The sequence below is a fragment of the Heterocephalus glaber genome, unplaced genomic scaffold, assembly GCF_053883595.1.
Source record: "Heterocephalus glaber isolate CG9 unplaced genomic scaffold, H.glaber_assembly_v1.0 deba00001594, whole genome shotgun sequence".
NCBI classification, from domain to species: domain Eukaryota; kingdom Metazoa; phylum Chordata; class Mammalia; order Rodentia; family Bathyergidae; genus Heterocephalus; species Heterocephalus glaber.
The window spans coordinates 18,574,282-18,597,251 of record NW_028258369.1 but is presented as its reverse complement, the minus strand read 5'-3'; the positions used below and the strand labels follow the sequence as shown (position 1 = coordinate 18,597,251).

Below are 22,970 nucleotides of genomic sequence, written 5' to 3'. Positions count from 1 at the left end.
TGAAAACTCTGACTTTTTGCAGGATGCCAGTTTTTGAAGCATCTGAGAAAAAGTAGATGAGTGTTAAACACTTGAATAAACTTTTGTTTTGTTTTTTCGGGTTTTTTTTTTTGGTACCGGGGATCGAACTCGGGTCCTTGAGCTTGCGCAGCAGGCAGTGAAACCACTGAGCTAAATCCCTGGCCCAACTTTTTGAATATTTGTTGGCAATTGTTTTCCAAAAGAGTTTTTATTTTTGTATTAATTTGTTGTTGCCTTTAATGTTCCCCACACTTTCTCATCCTTAGTTTTGTGCTCTCTTAACATTCAAGCTCTGCTTCTCTTCTCTGTGTAAATTTGGGTCTTGAAATTAATTTTTCTGCCAGGGATTTAGCTCAGTGGTTTCGACGCCTGCTGCGCAAGCGCAAGGACCCAAGTTCAATCCCTGGTACCAAAAACAAACAAACAAAAAAACAAAATTAATCTTTCTTAGTTCTGAAATTATTTTTTTCCTTAGCACCTGAGCACCTTTTAACCTATTGTCCATAGGGGAAAGGCCCATTTGCAAATGTGACGTGTTATATATAAAAGCTATAAAAAAATACCAGAGATAGAATAAAATCATTCAAAAGGAAAAAGTCACTTATGTTTGATTCAAGTTGTCTTGTGATTTGTGTGTGTTTAAGCAGTAAGAAGTAATTCAAATAGATCTCACCACCCCGCTTCAAATCATTTTCTGCTCTGTTCCTCCTCAGTATCTATTCCTTTTAGGGTGATAAACTATACATTTAGATGTTGACTTTTTCTGTTTCGTGCATATAAATACGAGCTCTTTGAAAAATTTACTAGTAAGGTTTATCTGCTGCAATAAAACACATTTAAGACTCTCAGGCTGTGTGTCCCAAGTACAGGGGAAATACAATTTGGGCATGTTATTAATGATCATGCATGCATCAGAGTCAATGGATATTTGGGGGGGAAGTGATCTATTATGATATAGTTTCTATCTAGATGTCCCCCAAAGCCTCATGCACTCATAGCTGGGGCTTTGGGGAGATGACTGGACTATGGAGATGTGATACTCATCAATGAATTAGAGCACTGATGAGTTTATAGCTAAATGTGATGTTGGGAGGTGAAGCTGGGTCAGAGGAGGCGGCTCACTGGGGGTGTGGCCTACAAGAGTTTGTCTCCCTCTCTCCTCCTTTGATCTCTCTCTGCTTCCTACCTTCCAAGCCACGTTCTTTCTCCTCTGGCTATGCCCCTCCGCCATTCTGCCCAGCCTTGGAGCCAGCTGACTGTGGGTTAAAATCTCTACAGACTGTGAGGCAGAAATAAATCTTTCTCCCTTTAAGTTGTGAGTGTTGGGTCCCAGTGACAAGAAAATAGCTCAGACAATCTCTCTGGAAATTGAGTTCAATTTTTTGTAGGAGTATTTTCTTTTCCTAGAAATAGAGCTCTTATTAAATTTTCTTATGGCCTGTGATGATTATGCTAAGGAGTAAATTGGTCAGACTTTCCTGAAAAGGCCTAACTGGCTTGCTCAGAGTAATGCTTCATCCTGGTGCAACAGTAGCTAATGCAAGGCAGGGTACAAAGTAAATGGCCTTTTTCCTTATATAGTTCATCTTGTGGTGTATTGATTTGTGCAGGAGAAGGTACTTTCAGCATCCGGCAAAGCCTTTTCCCTCCTGTATTTCTGATTTCCCCAGGGGATGTCTTGGCTAGACTGGGACATTCCCTGCCTGGCTCCCACCTGGTGGCAGCTGTCACCTTTTCTTTTCTGTTGTGTCTTTTCCCTGAAGCAGACAACTACGACCTTGATGACATGGACTGTTATGAGATGTCTTCTCAAGCATCTTCTCGTCCCTATGGCAAGTGACCTGCTGGGCATGTCTCTCACCTCCGCACCACCAGTGCTCCTGGCCCTTAAGTCCCAGTGTTGGACTAGGACCCTGGAAGCTGCTTTGGACCCCTCTCAGTGATATATGGGACACCTTCACCCTTTCCCCTCTTACTTTGATGCCAAAGTATCTTCTTTATTTCTTGCTGTCACAGCGTTTTCTGTAAAAAAAAAAAAAAAAAAAAAAAAAAAGTTGTTGCTTCAGGATTAGCCTACAAGTTTCATCTCTCTCCCTTTTTTTCTCATTTTACTCCTCCTTCACTCTGCCTTTTCCCTCTCACCTCCCACTCCCTGACCCTAACCTGCTTCTGTCTGCCTTGGACACCTGTGCCCTCTCCTCCATTGTCTTTCAGCTCCCTGCCCCACTGCCACCCTGTCTATATCCTCCCCATCCCTTCCTGGCCTATGTCTCTCCCTTCTGCCCTGCCCCCAAGCCTCTCCCCTTCTTCCTCCCTCTGCCTCCCCACTTCTCCTTTCCTCACTTACAGGAGTCCTGGAGCTTACACAAAGGACTGAACATCAGGCAGACATTTCCTCTTCCTCCCTCACCCTGCCCAAGTCCCATTCACAGCCCCCCTGCCCTAATCAGAGTGATGGCTGCTTTATTTAACCTTGGACCTCTGTCTCAGTGACAGCATCCAACACTAGCATGGGTAGTAATGGTAATAGTTACAATTTTCAACTCAATGATGGCATGAGACCTTACCTATCTAACCATTATGTTTTTCTTTGTCAGCACAATATTCAGTAAATTATATGAGCTATCCAGCACTTTGTGATAAAATAGATTTTCTGTTAGAGGAGTTTGCCTGACTGTAGGCTAACTTAAGTGTTCTGAGCACGTTTAAGGCTAGGGTAAGCTAGAATGTTCTGTAGGTTAAATGTATTACATACACTTTCAATTTACCATGGGCTTATAGGGACATAACCATATAATAAATTGAAGAGCATCTAAAGTCAGCAACCCTCCATCCTATACCAAAATCTTAGGGGTCTCAAATGCCTCCAGGACCAAGGTAGGTCAAGCTAGGTGGTAGCAGGGTGTACTATGCCAGGGAGGAAGGGTCTGTGCCTAGGTGAGAAGGCCATGTCTGCTCGCAAAAACTAAATTCTAACCGTGATACAGTATGTATGTGGACCAATTCCCCAAGATGATTGTAATTATTATATACCACAACATACACCACTAAAATATAAAAAACAAAATTAAAACTCACTGAGAAATATGAAATTGTAATTCTCAAATATAAAGAAAACCAAGACTTGGCATAGTTTTCAAGATAAAATTCCATGACACAAAATTCTAAATTTTAGAAGACTAAGTATCCTAGAGGTCATGCAATGGGGACTTTCTTTTGCTTAACAGTTTAGCTCCATGATTAAGAATGTAGGCCTACAACTCGGATTTTCTGGGGTCTGTTCCTGCTTCAAATTCTATGAGTCAGTTTCCTCCTGTGTACTATAGCAATGATCATAGAATATAGGCTTCAGAGCTGTTATTAGGACTACATTAATTAGTTAATATATGTAAAGCACATAGAAGAGTAACTGGTGCATAGTAAACATTCCACAAAGATTATTGTTGTTATTATGAATTTTTGGAAATAAGACAGTTTAAGAGTTAAAAGTTCAAGCCATCTCAGTTAGCGAGTGGCCCAATTATAATAAGCATTTCATAATGGGCAACCGTGCTTGAGAATTTTCTTTAGACTAATTCAGGGGTTAGTAAACTTTGTAAAGTGTGACTGTTTTAGGGTTTGTGATAGCTACTCAACTCTCCCATTGTAGTTCCAAAATAGCCAATAGAGGATATGTAAACAAAAGCCTGTGGCTATGTTCCAATAAAACTTTATTTAAAAAGCAGAAAGCAGGGCCGGGGATTTAGCTCAGTGGTTTTGCCGCCTGCTGCGCAAGCACAAGGACCCGAGTTCAATCCCCAGTACCAAAGAAAAAAAACAAACAAAAAAAAACCAGAGCAGTTGTATCAGTTATTTTCTCATTGCTGGCACAAAATGCTCAATGCATACAACTTGAAGGAGGCAAGGTTTATTTTGCTCACATTTCCCAGTGGGTTCAGTTCAAAGTCAGCTGGCTCCAAGGCAGAAATGCATAGAGGAAGGGCATGGCAGAGGAAAAGGTGTTTAAACCATGAAGCCAGGAGGCAGAGAGGAAGGGAGGACCCAGGGACAAGAATATACACTTCCAGGTCACCCCCAGTGACCCACCTCCACCAGGTTTCACCTCCTAACACATTCAGCCACTGAATTGGATGGATCCACTGAGGATTATAGCACCCAGATGATCCAGTCACCTTCCACACCTTCCACTTGAGACTTGTGGAGGACATTTTAGATTTAAACCATAACAGTCAAACACTAATTTTCAGGCTCCTTTCTTCCCCCACCTTCTTAGATAAAATACTAAGATTTACATTTTGGTGAATATTCAATGAGTATTCTTCCAGTAGAAAGATGATTGTTTTTAATCTCTTCCTTTTGTAGGTTTCTGGCAGCTTAATTTATTAACTTGTGATTGATATTTTAATGTTAAGGTGTAATTATGGTAATCAGTAGGCAAGCTATAGTCTGGGTTCAGTATTTGTGGCAGTAAAGGCCAGGGGACATGTGGTGAGACAATACCTTATAAATTTCCTCTTTTCAGAATTGTCTTTTTCCTAGTACTGAGGATGGAACCTAGGGAGCACTGAACTACATTCCCTCCTCTTTTTATTATTTTATTGTAAGACAGGTTCTCACGAAATTGCCCAGGCTTTCCAGCCTCCTGCCTCAGTCTCCCAAATAGCTGGCATTATAGGCATGCCACCATGCCTGGCTCCTGTCTTTGCTGAATAGCAGCCTTTCTTTAGTGACTGTCCTGCAAGTTGACTGAATACTATTTAATATCTATGGGGCCTAGATTTGTATCATTATATAATGTATGTGGTTAAACCTCTTAATGTATACTGAATGTTTTATACATGCACATATGAAATTGTTATATTGCTAAATAATTTTAAACGTCAATGTGGGGGCACATTCATGCTCTCCTCTTCTCTAGACCCATGGTAAATACTATATGTCACTTCACTGATTCCTCAAAACCTTGTGAAACAGTTGTGACTATTATTTTACAGACAAAAGCAAAGGTGTCTAGACATTAACTATTTGGCCAAGACAACACAGAGTAATTGGCAGGCCTGGATTTGAAGTCCTGAGTCTGTAGACTTATCTTTACCCTGTATACTTGACATAGCTTTGTCAAGTGCTAATTATCTGCCTTCATTTTTGTTTCCCACAGTGGCCTTCTTTTGTGAAGGGAAGTTAAAATCCCAGCTGCGAATTACCTTCCTTCTTTTGACAAGAAGAGCCCACTTAGACCTAGTGCACTTATTTGCATCATTATCAGTATGCTAGAGAAGTTCCCTTCCCACACTTGTGACTCCTTCCATCCCATTTGCCATCCGATTTTGCACATGAGCAAAGCTGTCTCTGTCTTCTGGAATATGCTGGGTTTTTGTCTCTGCTGTCGTTGATTGAGACATCCCGGCCCTGCTTTCCTTGGCACTTGCTCCTCAGATTATGGCATTGGCACAAACTGTACCTGCAGCATCATGTTAGTCTTTTGTGCTAAAAATAACTGAGATCCTGGGTGAGACTTCATATATAATTCATGGTTTTGATTTATTAATCCTTCCATTAAGGAGGAGAATGACATTTTTGCTGGCTGCAACCCAGTCTGCATTTCTTAGACATTTAAAATCTGTGTTACCTTGAATATCCTCTGTCTGGGTGTGCACATGCATGTTGTACTCATGTATACATATGTCTGTGCTTATTTGCAGTTGCAGCAATGTCCCAATCTTTTCTGCTTATAACTCCCTTCATATTTCACTTAACCCCTGCTTCAGACCCTTAATACAAATGTAATATTTGAAAGCAGCAAACATCAAATGCATGTTGATGATGATAAAAATACAGAACCAGAATTAAAAAGAATAGCTGTGTCTTTTTTGTATAACCATAAAGTTAAATTTATATTCAACGAGTGAGAAAGGGCAACAGTTTGACGCCAGTTCATTCATTCAGTAATTATTTATTGAGATCTGCCTAAGTGCTAGGAACTGTGGAAGAAAGATAGGCAAGATGAGGGTGCAAGAGATAACAGATCAGCCTTCAAACCCACATGCTACCCAGGAAGTCTTCCGAGTAAATTTAAATCCTTTCCCACTCCCATAGTAGGATCAGAGTTGATCTTGTTTACCGGAGATTTTAGATGATACCTTGCAAAGAGTGGAACCACTGAAATTGCTTTATAAGATACTTTGGGAGAGCAACACCCTGGGGGTAAGTTTGGCTTTGGGGGCTCCACTACCTTCATGAAACCTTCATCACCATTGCCACTTTTCCTTGGGTGTAACCAGGCTTTTATATCAGGAAGTGAGGGCTGTATGCTAAGGGGTCAATAAAGGAAGGAGGAGATCCAGTAGCTTGGCCATCAGACTCTACCAAGCATCAGCCTCTCAGAATTCTGCTACTCTAGCATTGCAAGCCCCATTTGAACCGTGATAGTGTCCTTGTGAAGGCAACCTTGCCTTGGATTGAAAGCAGTGCCACTTAGACATTGCTCCTTGTAATTATTTTACCTGTTATTAAAACAATAGTTGTCCTTCTAACTGCTGAACTGCCAGATTCATTTGGTAGTATAGTATATATTATGGAACCATATGCACAATTAGGGAGTGAGATTAAAGGTATTAATGAAATCAGAAATTTAATCAAAATCTGAAGCTTCTTTTTATAATAATGTTTAAAAATCATATAATCGATATCCAGAGGAAGTTACAGCAGCAGATTAAAACTTAGGGGGGCTAGAGATGTAGGTCAGTGGTAGAGTGCTTGCCTAGCATGAGAGGGGCCCTGTGTTTGATCCTCAGCAACACACCCACACAGCAAAAATAAACAAAAATCCATTTTTTATCAAATATTGAATATGTGTCTTAAAATAGTATGTTATGTTTTAACTTGGCGGTATCTATGTTTCTTATTTATTCAATATCTTTACCCTTTCCCTCTTCTAGTAACAGCACCTCTTTTTTGTAGGAGCCCAAGTCCATATGGTTTCTATAGGCCAACACTCCCTAACCCCATCCCAACCACAGGAATGGGATGACCATGACCTGACCAATTAAAAGTAGTGCAAACCCCTAGCTAAATGATAAATTCAAAGAAATGGTGTGGCCTGGGTCTAGCTAATGAGATTTCTCCTGAAGTTTTTGGTGGAAATGTTCTTGATTTTCTTCTTGGGTTACTATCATTAAGCAGGACCACCAAGGACACAAAGGGATCCCTATTAATGAAGGAAAAGGAAATCCTCAAACTACCTGTAACCAGGTCAGTTTTCTTTTCCATGAGGTGAGGAGGACCTGCCTGAAAATGAGACCAGCATGGCAGAGAGCATTGCTTAGACATTGTTGTAGTAGACAGATTCACAGCATCATTGGAGCCCTTTGATTGAACTGGCTACAAGTTAGCTATACCCCCAAACTTCTCAGTACCATCAGTATATTTGTTTCCTACTGATGCTATAACAGATTACCACAAGATTAGTGTCTAAATCACTTTCTTGTCTCTGTGACATACCTGTCACCCACAACTTAAAGAATGAAAGGTTTATTTTGGCTCACAGTTTATAGAGGTTTCAGTCTACAATCGGCTGGCTCCAAGGCAGGGAGGCATGGCAGAGGGGCATAGCAAAAGAGACAGAGCTCATGCCATGGCAGCTGGAAGCAGAGAGATTAGCGGGGGAGATTTTCCCTTCCAGGCCACACCCCCAGTGACCCACTTCATCTGATCAGGCTTCACTCCCAACATCCCACACATCACATTTAGCTATAAACTAATCCACTGATGAGTATCATGAACCCATGATTTAATCACCTCCCAAAAGTCCCACCTATGAGCACAGGAGGCTTTTGGAAACATCTAGATATAAATAAGAACACTTAGTGACCTAAAAAAACACATTACCTTATGGTTAGGAGGTCAGATGTCTAAACTGAGTCTGCGGAGCCATGTTTCTCCTGGGGGATCTAGGGAAAAACCCATTTCCTTGCTTTTTCCAGCTGTATGGAACTGCCTACATTCTTTGGCTTGTGGCTCTGTATCACTCTAACCATTGTTCCTATAATCATATTCCTTTCTCCAACTTTGACTCTCCAGTCTGCCTCCCTTTTTCCCTTAAAAGGGCCATGGTGATTAAACTGGGCCTACCTAGATACTCCAAGATAATCAGCTCATCCCAAAATCTGTAACATCATATCAGCAAAAGCCCTTTTGGGTATATAAAGAAATATATTCTCAGATTCTCAGGATGACAGCATGGCCATTTTGGGGTTGGGCGGAGCATTATTCTGCCTACCACAATAAGCACATTCACTTTTGGGAGACTTAGGCTAATCTGAGTTGTAGTACTGTCACTTGTAACCAAGAGTTTTGAAAAACCCTATATTAATGACAATGTGATACTGGAATAATTTGGAAATTATCAAAAGAGAACTTTTTATATAAATCTTTGGAGTTATAAAGCATTTTCTCCTTTTAAAAAAAATGAAAGAATTACACGAGAACATTAAATTATATGTATAACTTTAAATGGCTCCAATATTTTCCTGTCCTTTAATCTCTTTGTAATTTTTTGAAATATCTTTTCCACTTTTTATGCTACCAACTGGGAATTTTCTTTCATATAGTCATGTTCTCATTCAAGTTCACCTTTAAAATATCTTGCTTCCTATAGTTGTTATATGTTACAGAGCCTTGGTGCAATAATTTTTCCTCCTGTTAGCCATTTTTTCTCTTTCCTCCCAACTGTCACTCCTCATTTTCCAAAATATTCACCTGTTCTCTTCATAAACTTAAATTGTTTTTCCTTGTTCCCTCTCTGTGACTATTTTTTTCTATCTGTCTTTGGGGATGGAAAATGAGGCTCAAAGCATTTTTTTAAAAAATCATATGCTCTCTTCTTGAAAATGTTTTATGATAAGTCTCATGATCATCAAATAAACATGAATTCCCATTTCACAATAAATGAATAAAAAAAGCCTTCCACGTTTGTTCTTATTATTTACTGTTTCTATGTAAATAATATAGCCCTATTATCTTTCTGAGCAGATTATAAAATAATATTTTTAGTCTTTAAGCATTTTTTCATATTTTAATTTCATCTTTTTATATTGGAAAATGATCCTTACTGGGCCATTTTGATTTTTGGCTCCTAAGAGTACCCTGCATAAGCTCCTTACTTACTCAGTGACATTTCACCATAAAATTTTACCTATGGCAATTTACTCTAAGAAATGGAAATTCTTTTTCTTTTCCTTCTTTAATTATAGTGCTGGGGATGGCACCCTGGGCCTTGCACATGTGTGAAGTGAGTGTCCTACCACTGAGCCGCACTCCCAGCCCAGAAAATTATTTCCTCATTATACTGGCATACCAGAAATAATTGTCCTATGTTTTTTCCATTTTTAATAATTTAAAAATGAATGTATAAATAACAATGTAACAGATAATAAAATACAAAATAACTTCTTAGATGTAATCTTAATTATCTATAAGATTCTGTGACCCCTTCCAATTTTTGTGCTGGTGTATGCAGGTTTATTTTTCTGTTTCCTTAATTCCCATAAATTTTTCTATGCATCTACTTGATTGATGATGCAGGATATTGCTATAGCATAGTACATGTAACAATATCCTGGCCTTGCTCACTTGTCAGCTGTTTTCTGGGTTGTTTTGTTTGTTTTTGCTCTCAGGGGTTGAACTCAATGCCTTGCACATACTGAGAACCTGCTCTGCAACTGAGCTATACCCTCGGCTCTACCTTTTTTGGTTTTGTTCTACTTTGTTTATACTATGAGCAATAGAGCCATAATCAGTCTTGAATTCATTTTTAAGTCATTCTTTGGGATAGATTGATTCCTAATGGTGGTAGACCAGGTCGAAGATATATAGAGGTAATTTTTCATCTCTATTATATTTTAGTGATATCAAGGTAAAATACTTGAAGAGTAAATAATATTTTGATGAAAGGAAGCAAGGACAGAAGATTATGCTATTTGAATAAATTTTCAAGGAGATCATTTGATTTTTTTGTTTGTTTGTTTTTTATGAGACCAGGATCTGAGGGATGTCTTGGAACAGAAATGAGATGTGTAATATTTTTGGGATGGATATTTCTGGTCTTTGTGATTGCTTTCTCATTCTTAGTTGTTTCTTTCCTTCACTGTTGCATGTCACCCCGCATGGGGCTATGCGTTTGACATTCTCTTCTTGTTCCCCTCTCCCTCCTGTTGGTTCTTTTCATCCTCTAACTCTGAATATTCCCCAGAGCTGGCTTCTTTTTACTCTTCCTTTATATCACACATATCCAGATAGAGTAATAGATCTGAGATTAACTCATGTCCCATCTCTTAGATTTATTGTCATTCCTACAATATCATCTCCTCCCCACTGTTACTGACACTTCCTTTTTTTGCCAGACCTTATCATTTATCACCCGATTTAAATTTACTCCTGGATGATTTCCCTGTTCCCTGGTGGTTTCAATCCTCACTCTTCCGTGGCAAGCTGTGCCTCTCTATGCTAGTCACTGAAACATTTCCGAATCTTGATTTATGTAATAGGCTCCTGGATGAATGGTTCATTGTTCCTAACGTATCATATAGATAGTCATTTCCTTACTCTTCTAGGCTTTCCTTCTTAGAACTCATCTCCCATCTATCTTCCTACTGTGACAAACAAGTCTCCTCGTGTCATGTCACTTTCAAACTTTTCTAACTTCAGTGACTTTGCAGGGCCTGAAGGGTAATGTCTGAACACTTTTTTAAAAGCATATCTCAGGCCCTTGGCATCCTGTTCATGTGTCCCACTTCATCTTCTGCCATTAACCCCCAGTCTCACTATCCCTGGCCCTGTCATGCTTGTCATCATTTCCCCAACATGCTAAGCTCTTTGCATGGGGTCAGTTTTGGGGCAAGGACATGAGCTGGGCTTAGAAGCCCTCACTGATCTTTTGCAGATCTTTTAAAGATTTTCAGATACTTGAACTCTTGCCACACTCTGGAGACTAAATCCTAAGCACTAGTGAAGCAGTAATACACCAATGAAGGCACTGATCGGTGTGTGACAGGGACCTCCTTGCTGAGGTGACTTCTGCTCAGCCCCTAGGTAGCCCTTTTCAGCTGGGGTACCTCATTTGAACCACAGAAACTAAAAATGCTTTGAGTGACAAGTTGCTCAATTCTGCCTGAGATGGCACATACATGCGTAGGAGAGGAGGGAAGTCATTATATGTGAGGTGTGCTGTAGGGCGGTGGAGCTTTCTTTTCTCATGGAGCTCAGGTTAGAAAGACTGCTTGCGACAACAGGACATTGTTGATGCAAGCCAGACTGTCCAAGTCCCCATTGATCCTGGGAGCTCTTGCTATTCTTACAACAAATTCTCTTTGTGTACATCATTCCTTGATTCTGTTTTGGTAGCTGACAAAATAAGACCCTTCTCTGACATAATAACATCAGTGAATGTATACCCGTTACTATATGTGTTCATTGCATAATGTGAAATTCCTCTATTTTCTTTTTTCCCCTATGCTAAATTAGTCACCATGCACATAATCTTTATTGCAGGTGTTGCTCAAAGTCAATCCTTTCTTTGCATTTCTGTGGCCACCATCCTGGTGCAGGTCTTTCTCGTTTCAGCCCACATTCCTGCAGCCATAGCCTAATGTTTTCATATACTCTTTCACTGTTCCCCTTCGAGCATACTGAACCAGACCCCCCCCCCAAAGGACACATTGTCATTGCACTTCCAAATATCATGCCAACTGGCTTCCAGATTAAGTCAAAGCTCAGAAGCACCCCCACCCTGTGATTTGGCCCCACTTTCTGTGCCAACGTGCTTCCCCTATGGCTCAGGCATGGTGGCTGTTTCTCCTTTTCTCATGCAGCTCATATCACCCCTCGTTCCCTGGAACCTAGATTATTGCGATTCATTTGTCAGATTTTACCCAATGTTCTTCTCCATATCTATACTTCAACTCTTTTGTTTCCTGGGCATGTTAAGCAGTATCTGTTGCTTCTTTTGCTGCTTGATATGCTCTTTTCCTATTTCTTACACTCTATTTCATATGGGTCAGTTATTTTGTTTTTGTTATGTTTAGAATACTTTTGTTCTTTACATAACTAACATACACTGGTAAGGAAAAATGAGCACAAGGAGAATTACAGCATGTTCAAAATTGTTTTTTACTGACTTCTAAAAACCCTTAGTACCACATCAAAATCTGTCTCCTCCCCAAAGCCTACTTGGCTCTTTTTGACCTAAATACTCACCCTTTCCTAATTTCAATTCTTACACTTTATTATTGCCTTGTGTACATACTAGTGAGTGGAATTATCCACTGGAACTGTCTTCATTGAGAGCCATTGACTGACCTGTTAAGTATGCACTTGAGGGCCTGGAAAAGGAGCCAGACATTTCTAAAACGTGCTTAGAAGTATTCTTGTCCCACTTTTTTTTAAACATCAAATTACTAAATGCTTTATGTAAAAAAATGTGAGTCTGCAGCAGGTCACTGCTGCCTGTTAACAGATCTAGTAATGACCAAAATCATTTCCAAGTCCCTGTTGGGGCATTGTCATTGTCAATAGAAGCAGAAAGACCTCCTGTGGGTGCCTGCGGGAAGTCAATGAGAACACCTGCCACTGAGGAGTGGGGGCGGGGCAGGGTGGCCTTGGATGGCCAGGCAATGTCAGACAGGAAGCATCATGCCTCTCAGGCCTGTGCCATCCGGTGGCAATGATCTTGGCTGGAAATCATGTGGTTGCAAGAATTAGAAATCTGCTCAAACTAGCTGTGTAAAGAAGGGAATTATAGAACATTTGTACTGTGCAGTTGCTCAGATCCATGAATCAAAATGTGGCCACACTTCGTGGGAATGGAAAGATGGAAACCACTGAGAGTGACAACTCTTTCCTTGTGTCTCTTCACCCTTGTTAGCAATCCCAGACCTCTCACATTTCTGCTTCTCTTTGTCTATTCTCTTTAACAAGCTTTAAAAGACCTCAACCTTAGGACTGTGCCCCCCAACCACCGGTAACTGGGTGCATTTGCTGTAACTCCCCATTCAGATTCTCAGATAAAAGGATTTAGCTAGTCTTGAGTTGGACAGTGGTGGTTGACCATAGGTCAAATATTCATCCTTGGTCTACAGCAATGTGTCCAGAATTGGGTCCACAATAGTATAAACACCTCGTACTCCCTTTTCAAGGGGAATTGGAATAGAGTCACTTGTAGGTCCTAAACATTGGGACATAGGTCCCAAACATTCCACCATGAAAAGTTTGATACAGTATATGTGTTTGAGATTCATCAATGAGTAATATAAAAGATTTTAGGTTTAGTACCTTCAGCTGTTTTTTGACTGTTGTCTAATTTCAGTTTACCATGATATAGAAGAGGATTTGCTAATTTAATCTTAAAATTAATATATCATCAATATAAAAGGAAAAATTAGGAATTAATTCTTACTGTATGTTACATGGTTAAAAATCAGACTTATTAGAGGCTGGTTGCAATATGGGGCTGCGAATTTAAAAGAGCATCAGAAGAATTAGAGCGGGTCTACAGAAAGCTAAGCAAATGATGAAAAGGAAAGGAAATAAATTGTGAGCTTCAATTTAAAGAAGTTGATAGGCTTTTTTTTTTTTTTTTTGCCTGGAGAAGCAAAGACAGTGGTGATGTGAGAACTTCCTCAAACATAGAAAAGACAAGCAGGAATACAATGAATTCGATGCCATTGTCTGGAAATAATATGCAACAGAATATGGGCTTTAATGATGGGATCAGCTCCACTTCTCAGACCACAGTGCCAAGTGTGGCCAATTCATGGACACTGTGGGGATATCATGAGTAAATGTATCTGTAGGAGAAGAATGTGGGTCATGGTCATAGTCACAGGAGTGCAATTACAGGACTTCTTTGAGATCATCTCAAACTCTGTGAGTGAAGACCATTTGTAATCACACTTCATTCTCAATGAGTCATTCCAGGTGTAACCAAATGAGTGGCGTTCTCCAAGGGACATGCAAAGGAACAGCAGTAGTCACCAATCTTGAGTTTGCTTTTGAAGAGTGGGAATTATGAACTCAGGATGAAAGCTAAATTTTCCTCAACTAAATTTTCCTCAAAAGTAAAGTACAATTCCCAGTGATTGAGGGAAGAGAGAAAGGAGAGATAGGGTTGCCAGAAATGAGGAACGATAGCAGATTTTCATTTAGAGAAATTGACTAGCTTTCTTGTAAGTGGTGTGTGATGTTCTGACTTTTACCACCCTTCTACCTGTGATTTCTCCATAATCTACTTCTGGCTACTGGGTCCTGAGATTGGATCTCTGCTAGGATGCATAGGAAATGTTCCATATAACATCAGGGTGGGCTTGGGTGAGAGCTCAGGTCACCTGTGCCAGATACGCTATGCTCTGATTACTTGTGAGCACTTGGCAACAGTGGACTGAGTAGATATTTGGATTTAGTGTCAAGACTAAGTGAGAATTTTGACTGAGTAGGGGAAAAAAAGAAGACTCAAGACTTGAATTGAAGAGATAGATTAAGTATATGACCCCAAGTGAAGTGTCTTAATTTCATCTTAAGTTGAGCTAATGTGTGTATTTCAACTATGTCAGGATACAATAATGTATGATTGCTTGAAAGAAAACACAGGCGTTTGGTCTCCGAAGTCCTGCTGCCAGTTAGTTAAAACTCACCCACGAGGTCACAAGGTCACAATTACTTTTCTTATTACACTAAGACTTTATTTTCTTTGTTCAATCTCATTATCTCATTAATGTTTGGTGAAGTTTTCCACAGGATACATGATGTGTGAGATCTGAACAGATTGAGGGCAGAAGCAGATAAGCAAATCCAGCTGTCTGCCTTAAGTTAGATCTTAAAGAGATTTGCAAAGATGTAAATAGTGCCACTTTTCCCACTCTATTTCTTTTGGAGGTATAAGTGTTTTTCATTAAAATTATATTTATGTTTACATGTGAGGGGTTTATTGTCCTCATTTGAAAAGAATTAATAACTATTTAAATGTTTTTCCATTTTAATGTCTAACACAGTAAATATTGACAGGCATAACTCATACAAACAAAGAATGTGGGAATTCTTCCATTATTTTTAAGAGTACAATGGGGGTCCTGATGATGAAATAATTTGAGAGCCACTGGTCTACCACTTGACCTTGGCAAGGTCGCTTTGCAGAGGGTGATCCATGCATCTTCTTATTTTCCCTCCTCCCATGATCTTGTGGTAGGTGGTAGGAACCTCAACAGAATCTGTCTGAGAGAACTCCATTTTTGGGATCTGTCCCAAATTGACACAAGATGGAGCTGAGCTGTGAACTTGGTTCCCTAGGCAACACCATCACATCCAAGGCTCACAACATGTCCCATTCTTATGCTGTGGGTCCTCCAAGGTTACTTATCTCAGGGTCCCACACACTGATGGTTTTTCAGGCTGAAGTAAAGGTCCTTTGAAGATCTAGACTTGGTGACAGAGCCTGGTCCTGTGTTATATTAAAAGCTGTCTTCCGTCCCTTTCTCAGTATATGCAGAGTGAACATGCCAGGGACCAGCTTCAGAATAGCTAGCTATCGTTCAGCCTCATGACCTCTGAAACATTGGTGGAGGCAACTTACGTGTATTGACTCTTTCCACACACTTAAAAGTGAAGGATGAATATTACCACCATTTTTATGAGTATCTGTTTATAGTACATATTGATTGCATTCATTGTGGGGAGTAGGTACATGTACATAATATGTCTTAATTTTTCTCCCCCTTCCTTTCTCTTCCCTCCCTACTCCACGTCAAGATCCCCTTCTCGTTCCCAACATCTGTCTCCCTGTTTCCTATTACCTATCTTTCCTTTCGCTCTTTAAATTATTTATACTTTGCTACCATTTTTATGTGTGGAAACTGAGGCACACTTTTAAGTAAATTAGTCCAAGTTCTCCCAGCTAAAAAGTAGCGGGAATAGTGTACAAACACAGGTACTGTGGATCCAGGTTCTGTGGCATTAAACAGTATATTGTATCACTGCCCCATAGACTTGATGCTTATAATTTGCCTCTCAACAATACACCAAGAGGGGCAGCATAACTGTTCCACCAAACAACCTAAAATCTGTGAAAGACTCATATAAAAGATGTTCCCTGGTGCTCCAGTGCATAGTGGGCTGCTCAGGGCTCTATGAGTTCACCCAGAGACCCAGAGAGGAGTCACTTCCTGGCTACATCCTTCTGTAGGCCCTTGGATTTCTCTTTGGACAAATGGGAAAAGACAGAGTGGAAAATTGTATGCAGAAGGGTTGGGTGGGCTAAGCCAGCACTTCCATGCACATTTCACAGTGTCCAATCACCCCTGTGCCCACACTCCACTATGAGAGGTGCTGGGAAATGGAGGAAGGGGAGAAAATGGAGCTTCTCTCATGAGTTCTGTGAAGAGTGTTGTGTCAGCTAATAATGCAGAGATTCCAGGAATATTGCCAGTGCCAGAGCTCAGAAGCCAACCACTACTCTGGAAAGTATACGGATACTTCTAAACCCCTGACACAGGACAAGGTCTACCGGGTCAGGGCCCTCAAATGAAAGTGTATAGAGGTCTATGGTTAATGATCAGAAAGCCTTAATATGACAGCTATCATCTCTAAGCAACTATCATCTTGATGAGATTAGAAAAAAAAGACTTTATTTTCTAAAACACTTTAGTGTTATGTTTCAGAAAATTTTCAGAGTTCATATATAAATTTATCAATATTATATGAATGGTACCCTCTGAAGTTGTCCATTGCACATTCTGCACAACTGTATAAAGAGTACCTGCCTTTATGCTGGGTGAGAACTGCTCCCACCCCCCACCCCTTTATTCTTTACAGTTTATCCCATTTTCCCAGTAGTCTTGCTGAAATGCACCCAAAGAGCATAAACAAGTTATAGCCTGATTTTCTTTTAACTATTCCTCTTCCTGGTTCCTTCCATTTGTCTCCTGCACTCTAGCAGCTCTCATCATGGCAAAAGAAAGCGCTAGGCTTCCAGCTTTCAGTCTCCACATTGTTCTTGAGTCTGTACCATAGTCCTCTATCAGGGTTTCTCAGCCTTGACACCTGGGTGTAGGAGCTGTGCCGTCCATTGCAGTATGCTTAGCAGCATCTTTGGTCTCAACCCACTAGAGTCCACTTGTAACTCTTCTTCCCAGATATGACAACAAGAACTATTTCTTTTTTCTAAGACAAGTTCTCGCTGAGTCACTAAATTGCTTGGGCTGGGCTCGGACTTGTGACTCTCCTGCCTCAGCCTCCCAGAGTGCTGGGATTACAGGCAGGTGCCATCATGTCCAGCTTGGAAAACTTTTAAAGTACTGCCAGATGCCCCTGAGTGGCAACTTGCTCCTAGAGAAAGACTCGCAGGTGGCAGGTAGTGGCTAGGGAGCATAGCCACTCTTCCGAATATGTTGGGCTGAATCCCTGCTCGCATGGGGTGTTTGCTGTGGCCATGCCATGTGGATTAGAGCAGAGGAGTCGGCTCTGTTCGCTCCTTTCCTCGTTCTCTCTCTCCCACCTTGGCCACGCACCCTGGGGCTCTTGGGAGCAGACATGTCATTGCTGCTTGGAAAAGTCACTCCACAGAAGAGTTGATAATAGGAAACAGGGAGCTAGATCTTTTGCCAAAAAGAAGAGGAGGACCAAGAGATTCAGAGAGAGAGGAGGGAGAGGAGGGGAAAGGGATGTAAAAAGGGTTAAGATGTGTTGTGGACATCATCAACTCCCCACGAGGAAGGTAATCGTTAAGCACTGCAAACAGGTACTCATAAAAAGAAATTTTTTAAGAACAGTTGAACGAATGTGGGGGATCTGTGGCTCTCCTCCTCCTCTTTGACCTCACCAGCTGCCACTGTCCCTTGAAGCCTTTGTAATCAGTCCCTGGTCCAGCCTATGGCCTTCCTTACCTGGGGGCATGGCATATGCTTGACTTTCTTTCTGGCGTGGCCTTCCTTACATGACTCCTCTTTATTCCCATGTATTCTTCATTTCTCAGTGCTTATCACTTAGCTCTGGGAAATATCCCCTAATATGTACTTTGTTCCTCTCAGGACAAGTTAGGTCCTGAGTTAAATGCTAATAGGACACGCTGTAAGTTCCCTTTCTATCTCTTATCATAAAGAGGTAAGTAAGTCTTTTTATCTCCCACCCAGAAGGTAAGTTCCACAGTGTGAGAACCCTTTGGGGATACCCTGTCCCTTACAGACCGATTAGCAGGAGCCTTTGAGATTTTCAGGGGTCTAGTTGATAATTTGAGACCTGAGGAAAATATGCAAATGAGCTGTAAAATTGAAAGTAATAAGTGTATAATTAAATGTTTACAAAACTTAATGATATTACAATATGGCAACCAATTGGCTGAAACTCAACTCATAAGTATTTATATAAAAATAGGATTAAATCACAAGAACAAGCTGCATATTTTATTTGCAATAAAATTCAAAATTTAAAATATTTTTTAAATTCTCTCAACTTGATGGCTGATGAGTGTCCATTTTCATATGCTTGGTAGGACAGGAGGGGCAAGGTGGTAGTGTGGTGTCCACTGGAGTGTTGAAGTTTGGTGAAGATGTGTTGTCTCCACAGTTCTTGCACAATGCTTTCCCCATAGTAAATGCTCAAAAAATACTGACTGAAAGAATGAGTGAATCATTGCGTCAAAGAATGTACTGTACTGCCTCAGCTAACTGTTCAGTTAATTTCTGCTTTGTATAGTATGCGTTCCATCCTGTAAGTGAGTGGGAACATTTTTACCCTCATTTCCTTTGACACAAACATTGTGAAGTCTTGACAGAATGCCTAGATCCCCAGAGGCTTTTGTTTTGTTTCTTTGGTGGCACTAGAGACCCAATCCAAGGTTTTCATAGCTGAGCTACAACCTCAGCTCCTTTTTATTTTTATTGTGAGATAGGTTTTTGCTAAGTCATTAAGTTTTCTAGGCTGGGCTTAAAGTTGCGGATCTTCTTGCATGGGTTGCCATGCCTGGCTCCCAGATGCTTTCTAAAAGCTATTAGCTCTGCTAGTAATTCCATACTGAGGGTCTAAAATTCTCATCTGCTTGTTAACACCCTCTGATTAAGGCCATATCTTTCACCTGGGAGTCACTGTGGGCTGTGGTAATTTTCTGAACTATTCTCCTGGAACCTGGCCATCCTGAGCTCTCAGGCACCAGCGCTGAGAAGAATATCCCTCAGGTTTGTCATCCTTAAAAGGAAGCACATCTGGAAGTGGTTCCATATATGTGGCCAGAAAGAAAGCAATCTCAATATTGGCCGATCTCAAATATAACAGAAATCAGTGCCCAGCACTTCTTTTCTCACCGAGTAATCTTTCTGTCTTAATGCTCAGCCTCCGATGAGCCACTGGGAGTTTTACCTTTCCTGCCCTCCCTTCTTCTTGATACTTTTTCTCTTTGCTTCCTAACTGGTGCCTTCCTGGCAAGCACTCTAGGGTCAGATGGGTGGAAGCTGTCATTCCTAGCTCTATTCTGGAAGGAATCCAAGCATCCTCCAAACAGGGTAATGCCCTCCAGGGGAATAGAATATTTACATCCTTTGGTTTCTTCAGGGTGGAACCGTCATACCACCAACTTTCCATTTGCTAATATTGACAACCCTCATAACTAGAGTCCAGATGTTCTTAGCTTCAGCAAACCAACATGAAAGCTTCCTTCTTCCAAGTGAAAGAGGGCAAGGATGGAATAGGGTGCAACATAGTGACCCTTCTTGATTCCCATCTCCTGACTCTCATCTTCCCTAGTGTTTTCTACTCGATTCATCAACAGGGTTCCCTCAGCTCACCCCTCCCCAGAATGCAAGGGCATCCCTAAGACCAAGCACACATGGGGGAATTTACATCAATCCATGTAACAGTCTCCTAATGACTGAGCTAATATTTTGCTACATTACTTCTGGGTGATGGCAGACGGAGCCTTGGTAATAATACCTTGCAAGTGTAACAAGACTGTAATTAGACTGTCCTGTAATTAGGGAGCTGACAACTTAGCCAGAGCTTGTCACTAGCCAGTGACACAGCAGGACACAGGAAGCACCATAGAGAAGGACATCTGTCTGCCAATTGATGGCGAGCATCTCAAGGAAAGCCAGAATGAAAACTATAATAATAATAATAATAATAGTAATAATAATGGCAAAAAGCCATAGAGAGGAGAAGATGGTTCTTGATGAGAGATGAAGCTTGTGCCTTGGGAAGAAAGGGATCGTAGCTCTTTCCTTCTTTTCCTGCTCTAAGGGATAACAAGTGAGAGGTGGATTCTGGTGTCTCACAAAGCCCGGAACACAGCAAAAGATGGGTCCGAAATTTTGGTGATGACTCCTGGAAGGGTGAAGGACAGGTCCCACCTCACATGCACATTGGACTGATGGCTCCATAAAGAGCCCTCTGAGTAGTTCTGAAGGGAAAGTAGTTTAATGAAGGTGCCAAAGAGCCAGTGGACCCATCCTCTCTGTCTTACCCCTCCCAGGAACCTGTTACTGAATTCTTGAGTTCTCATGTGGTTCCTCCCTTCTCCACCATCCCAGGGCCTCACTAATGCTGGGCAAGTGCTCTGCCACTGAACCACACTCTTGTTTCTCCATCTCTTCCATCTTGGTTGCCTCAGCCCTAGTTTGGCCCATCACACCTTTCATCTGGACTGACCACTGTAAAAAAAATAGCCTGCTACTGGTTTCTGCACTCCAGGATCACTTCTCTGCCTTCATCCACCCTGAGCCTTGTTGATAAAGCTGAATTTCCTATTGGAAGCACCCCCACAATGTCTATCCTAGTGTCACCAAAGAGGCCTCATTACCTACTAAAATGGTGTCTTTTGCTGGATGTGGTGGTGGATGCCTGTAATTCTAGCCACCCAGGAGGCTGAGGTAGGAGGACTGCAAGTTTGAGGCCAGCTTGGGCAATTTAGAGAGATGCTGTCTCAAAAAAAACAAAAAGGCTGGGATGTAGCTCTGTGGTAGAGTGAAAATACTGAAAATAGGTAGCTAAGTAAAATAGGTGACTAAGTAAGTAAATAAAAAATACATAAATCCATCCTTGTGAAGTTTAAGGCCTGATTTCACATTTTTTTGTCCCTTATATCTTTAGTTTTTTTTCTCAGTTAGGGCTTGTAGTCTGATTACAATACTTATTCCTTCCATCTCCCTGTTCTCTGTATTTGGCATGATATTGCTGATTTTTGCAAGTCCTGCTCATTCTTCAAGACCCAGCTCAGAAATGATGCTCCCTACCCATGTCACACACACCCCTCCAACCACTGTACTGAGCTGGGAAGCCACGGTATAGTTGGAACCTCAGTGAATTAAAAATTAGAATGCATCTGTGTGTGGACTGCTGCTTCTCATGTTTGCTGTGTGATCTCTGGCAAATACTTAACCTCCTAGGGCCTCAGTATTATTATTTATAAATTAGAGGTAATAATCTCTGCCCTACAGGATTGTTGTAAAGCCTGAGACAACATGTGCAGAAACCTTTCTAAACAGGCAAGCATTATACGAATGTGGGGTATCATGATTATCTGGCTTGCACTCTAGTTATTCATACTCTTGTTATTAAATCTCTTACACTATGGTGATTTGAAAAGTGGTTTTATGCCATCCTCCCACAACCAGTCAGTAGCCCCCAGATCAATTAGGCTTGCATTTGGTGAGGGTAACAGAATGCCTGGTTATCACTGGCTTAAGAAAAAAGAAAGAGACAGTTAATTATCTCAGAAAATGAAAATGTGTAGGTCAGCATTGTAGATTGGTTCTAGAATCCAGTTTTAAGTAAGGCCAAGGTCTAATTTCTACTCTATTACCATCATCCTCATGGTTTCCAGGTGATAGCTACAGCTCAAGATTTGGTGACTTCATTTGGAGACAGGAAACAGTGAGATGGGAAGAGAGGACTGGATTCTGGATGGGGGTGGAGCCTCTGGTGGTCCTGCAAAAGGACTTCATTTCTAGGTGAAAAAGAGAGAAAGGAAACTTGTGGAGCAGTCAACAGAAGGTTTCTGCTGCAGGCCTTGATATCAAGGTGATGTGGCCTGTGGCGGTGCACACCTGTAATCTCAGCACTCTGGGAGGCTGAGGCAGGTGGATCACAAGTTCAAGAGTCCAGCCTGGGCAACTTAGCAACTTAGTGAGACCTTGTCTTAAAATAAAAAACTGAAAAAAGGGCTGAGGTTGTAGCTCAATGGGGAAGGCCCTGGGTTCAATCTCCAGTACTGCTTTCTGCCCCATCCCCCAAAATATCAAGGCCAATAAGACTTGATTCCTTCTCCACCGTGTCTCGGACGTACATAGTAGATGGCATTTGGAAGAAGTTTAAAAAAATATTGAGTGAATTAATAAGTAAAATAATAAATTAATATAAAACAAGAGTTCAAATGCCTGGAACAACTCAAGTCAGCTGTTTTTGTACATTTGTCTCCCTTAAAGTTCACCCTCACAATGATCTTTGGGACTAGAGCAATTTCTCCCGTCAAACAGAAGTGCTACTATTCAAAGTGGTTTGATTGGTTTAGGTCTAGTCTGGAGCCAGGGGGCAGGAACACTGTGTCAGAAGACAGCATAAAAGTAAGGCTGGATCGAGGAGCTTGAAAATGAGTTTGAAATGTTAAAATGTGTCTCAGGCAAATATGAAGCTTTACAGGGTTTTTGAATGTTGCATAAGAACTCAAAATATTGTTACAAGGTATGTCAGAGTAAGACTTCATCTTCTGACAATTATACACTGGCAGAATCTTTTCAATGACCTCCTCCCCCTTTCCTTTCTGCACTTCATCAGACAAGAGGACATTCAGTGGGAAAGCAGTAATTATCCTGCATTGGCAAACTTTGGTTTGTTCCTGAGAAAAATGGGTGACAGAGGGTGGGGACGTAAAGGAAATGAGATGACTTAATAAGGCCTATGGAAGGTGTATATAGCCAATG

The 22,970-nt window shown here is 41.0% G+C and overlaps 1 protein-coding gene across 4 annotated transcripts in view; it reads left to right on the top strand.

Moving 5' to 3' along the window:
• The window catches only part of Frmpd4 (FERM and PDZ domain containing 4), a 1,030,958-nt gene that overhangs the window by 403,480 nt on the left and 604,508 nt on the right, over positions 1–22,970 (top strand). The window lies entirely within an intron of this gene.